Raw genomic sequence first — 4,405 nt, 5'->3', positions numbered from 1 at the left:
CGGTCCCATAGACCAGTGAATACGGTGTTTCTCCCGTGCTGGATTTGGGCGTAGTCCGGTATGCCCATAATACTTCAGGTAATAATTCGGGCCATAGCCCTTTAGCTTCTTCGAGCTTCTTTCAATATGTTCAATATTGTTTTGTTGGAAGATTCGGCTTGGCCGTTGGCGGCGGGATGATACGGAGTGGAGAGTATCCGTTCGATGTGCCATTTTTCGAAAAATTCGGTTGTTTCTACCGATGAACTGGGGCCCATTGTCACAGCTGATTTCTTTGGTGATGCCGGAAGGGCATATGATATTTTTTCATATAAAGGCAATGACCTCCTGCTCGCGTATTTGTGCGTACGCACCTGCTTCCACCCATTTAGAGAAATAGTCAGTCAAAACTAGAAGAAAGCGTACCTTTCCTCGTCCTGCCGGTAGGGGGCCGATTATATCTTTTCCCCACTTTATGACGGGCCATGGCGAGGTGACCGAATGGAGAAGCTCCCCTGCTTGGTGTATCTTGGGGGCGTACTTTTGGCACTGCTCGCATCTTCGAACATAATCTGCTGCCTCTTTTTTCATGGTAGGCCAGTAATAGCCAGTGCGGATGAGGCATCAGACAAGGGCGTGGTTCCCTGTATGGGCACCACAATGGCCCTCGTGCACTTCTTCTAATACTTGCCTCGTTTGATGCGGGCCGAGGCACTTAGAAAGGGGACCGCTAAACGTTCTTTTGTAGAGATTGTGATTTATCAGGCTGTACCGGGCAGCTTGTACTCGGAGCTTCTTGACTTCTTTTTTGTCGCGCGGGAGTGTTCCGTCTGGCAGGTAGGGTACAAATTGGTTGCGCCAGTCCCAAGTCAAGTTTAAAGAGAATACCTCGACGTGGTCGATGGCCGAATGAAGGAGAGTGACCACATTTTCTTTGTTGATGTTTTTGGTGGCTGCGGCTAGTTTAGCTAGGCCATCTGCCTCGACGTTTTGTGCCCTGGGGATTTGCTCGAAGCGACATTCATCGAACTCGGGCATCAGCTTCCGGATCTCTGAGTGAAATTTTTTCGTAGCCGTTGCTCTTTGATTTGGTAAGTCTCGGTGACTTGATTTACGACGAGTTGAGAGTCGCAGTGGAGGATGAGTCGACGGGCCCCGTATTTGATGGCCAGTTTCATGCCTGCAATCACAGCCTCATACTCGGCCTCGTTGTTAGTCATCTCGGGACATCATATGGACTGGCAAATTATTTTGCCCGAGGGGACTTCGAGGACGAGTCCCAATCCCGATCCCGAGGCATTCGCAGAGCCGTCAGTATGGAGGGTCCACAGGTCAGTATGGGTAGAGGCGCGGAGGGCCTCTTTTTCCACCTCTGGCAATATCCCTGCACTGAAGTCGGCAACAAAATCTGCGAGTACCTGTGACTTGATGGCGGTTCTTGGGTGGTAGGGTATGTCATGATCGTTGAGCTCTATGGCCCATTTGGCGAGCCTACCCGAGAGTTCGGGTTTGTGTAGGATGCCCCTTAGGGGGAAGGTTGTTATTACCTTTATGGGATGGCATTGAAAATAAGGTCTGAGCTTTCGTGAAGCTACGACCAGCGCCAGAGCCAATTTTTCGAGGTGGGGATACCTCGTCTCGGCGTCTACCAACGTTTTGCTGATATAATAAATAGGGGATTGCGTACCTTTGTTTTCGCGGACCAAGACGGCGCTGACAGCGACTTCGGACACTGCCAGATACACAAGTAGGCATTCGCCGGGGTCTGCCTTGATGAGCAGTGGCGGCGAAGATAAATATGCCTTCAATTTCCTTAGGGCCTCGATGCATTCTTCATTCCATTGTAGTCCATGATCTTTCCTCAACACACTGAAGAATTTATGGCATCTGTCCGAGGACCGCGAGATGAACCTTGATAAGGCGGCTATTCGCCCCATTAGTTTCTGTACCTGCTTCTTACTGTGCAGGACCTCGGGTATTGTGTCTATAGCCTTGATCTGGTCTGGGTTGACTTCGATGCCTCGTTGCGATACGAGGAAGCCTAGAAATTTTCCCGAGGCCACGCCGAAGGCGCATTTTTCTGGGTTCAACTTCATCCCATATTGCCTCAATATCTCGAAGGCTTGCTTTAAGTGGTCGATATGGTCCTCTTTCTTAACCGATTTTACTAACATGTCATCGATATAAACCTCCATTGTCTTACCGAGTTGTTCCTTGAACATCTTGGTGACCAACCTTTGGTACGTTGCACCCGCGTTTTTCAGTTCGAAGGGCATCACTTTGTAGCAGTACGTCCCTTGATGGGTGATAAAAGTTGTCTTTTCTTGGTCCTCTTCGGCCATTAAGATTTGGTTATAGCAGGAGTAGGCGTCCAAGAAACTTAGCAGCTCGTGCCCCGTTGCATCGATTAGTTGGTCGATATGGGGCAATGGGAAAAAGTCCTTTGGGCATGCCTTGTTCAGGTCGGTGAAGTCTACACACATTCTCCATTTCCCATTTTTCTTTTTAACCATGACCACGTTAGCGACCCATTGGGGGTACTTCGATTCTCTGATGGTACCGTTGGCTAGTAATTTATCTACCTCTTCACTGACTGCCTCGTTGATTGTGGCGTTGAATTTCCTTCTTATCTGCCGTACGGGCGAATAAAGTGGGTCGACATTCAACTTGTGAGTGGCGATGTCTTTTGGGATCCCCGGCATATCTGAATGAGAGAAAGCAAATAAATCTGCATGGTTAGTTAAGAATTCGTGGTACTTACCTGGGTCGGAGAGGTTGTGTCCGATGTAGGCTTTTTTTGAACTGTCGACACTGTCCAGCTGGACCGGGTCGAGGTTCTCGACTGTCGCTTTGCAAGCTTTTACGACATCTGGGTCCCTAATAACCTCTGTTGTCGGGTTGATTTTGGTTCCCGACATGGCTAATTGCTACGCTTCCGCACGTGCTCCCTCAGCTGTTTGGTATGTGTGCAGTCTTGGGCAATTCGATAACATTCCTGGGCGGTGCGTGGCTCACCTCGAATGCTGAATATTCCCCATGGGGTGGGAAACTTGATTACATGGTAGAGACTAGAGGGGATGGCTCGCATGGCGTGTATCCACGGGCGTCATATGATGACGTTGTAAGCCGTTTCCTGGTTCATGATGTGGAATGTGGTTTCCAGCGTGACTCCTCCCGCCAAAACTGGCAGTGATATCTCTCCGGAGGTTCGCTCTACTGCATTGTTAAAACCTGTTAGCGTTATGCAACGCGGTATTACCTTATCTTCGAGCCTCATTTGCATGAGGACCCTCGGGTGGATAATACACGCGCCGCTTCCGTCGTCTACTATGATTCTTTTTACGTCAGTATCAGCAATGCGTAAAGTTATAACTAAAGCATCGTAATGAGGGAAAGACAAACCGTCGGCATCAGACTTATCGAAGGTGATACTATCTTCGAAGTCATCATACTGTTCGTGAGCGATCGCGCACTTCAACTTGTGTGTGGTGGTGAACTTTACATGGTTGATTGCCGAGTCGTCGCCGCCACCGATGATCATCTGTATGGTGCATGCTGGAGAGGGTGGCTTCGGTGGTCCTTGGGACTGATCGCGTCCCCTGGCAAAATTAGCTCTCCCTTTATCGCTGAGCAGCTCCTTCAGGTATCCCTGGTTCAGCATTCTGACCACTTCCTGTCGTAGGCCTATGCAATCTTCGGTCTTGTGTCCCCTTTCCTGATGGAACTCGCATAGGACGTTCGACCTCCTCGCACTAGGATCTGATTTCATTTTCTGCGGCCATTGTACCTTCGTGCCCAGTTTCTCCAGTGCGTACACTATTTCTGAAGGTGAGACACAAAAGTTATGAGCGGATAATAATGGAGGCATACCTCTTTCATTCCGAAGCGGGGCGGCGTGTCGTTGCAAGGCGTCTGGATGTCTCGGAGGAGGCGGATTAGGGGCTCTGACGTAGGGCTGATGCCTTTCTCTGTTGAATCGTGGGAGTGGTTCCTGTCGCCCATCATTACGTCGATCCCTCCTGACTTCTTATTGCACTGATGTCAGTTGTTGGGTTGGACCGTTAAGATCGTCTTCGTCTGCTCTCACTTCAGCGCAGTAGGCATTGTGGATCTCCTCCCGCGTAGTGGGGGGATACTTCATGAGTCGATTGAGCAGCTTCTTGGTCGCTTTCGACCCATCTCTGTTTAACCCGTTTTGGAAAGCAACAACCGCCATTCCTTCTGATACGTTCGGCAAGCCCATTCTTACCCTGTTGAATCGTGCCAGGAAGTCTCTGAGTCCTTCGCCCGTTGTTTGCCTGATCACAAAGATATCGTTGACCCTCGCTTCAGCCTTCTTTGCTCCTGCATGGGCGGTGGCGAACTTATCCGCCATCTCTCCGAACGTCGATATCGATCTGGCTGGTAGTTGAGAGTACCATGTTAG

The sequence above is a fragment of the Nicotiana attenuata genome, unplaced genomic scaffold (genome assembly GCF_001879085.1).
Source record: "Nicotiana attenuata strain UT unplaced genomic scaffold, NIATTr2, whole genome shotgun sequence".
In the NCBI taxonomy this organism is placed as follows: Eukaryota; Viridiplantae; Streptophyta; class Magnoliopsida; order Solanales; family Solanaceae; genus Nicotiana; species Nicotiana attenuata.
The sequence above is the reverse complement of the archived record's forward strand: the minus strand, read 5'-3'. Positions refer to the sequence as shown.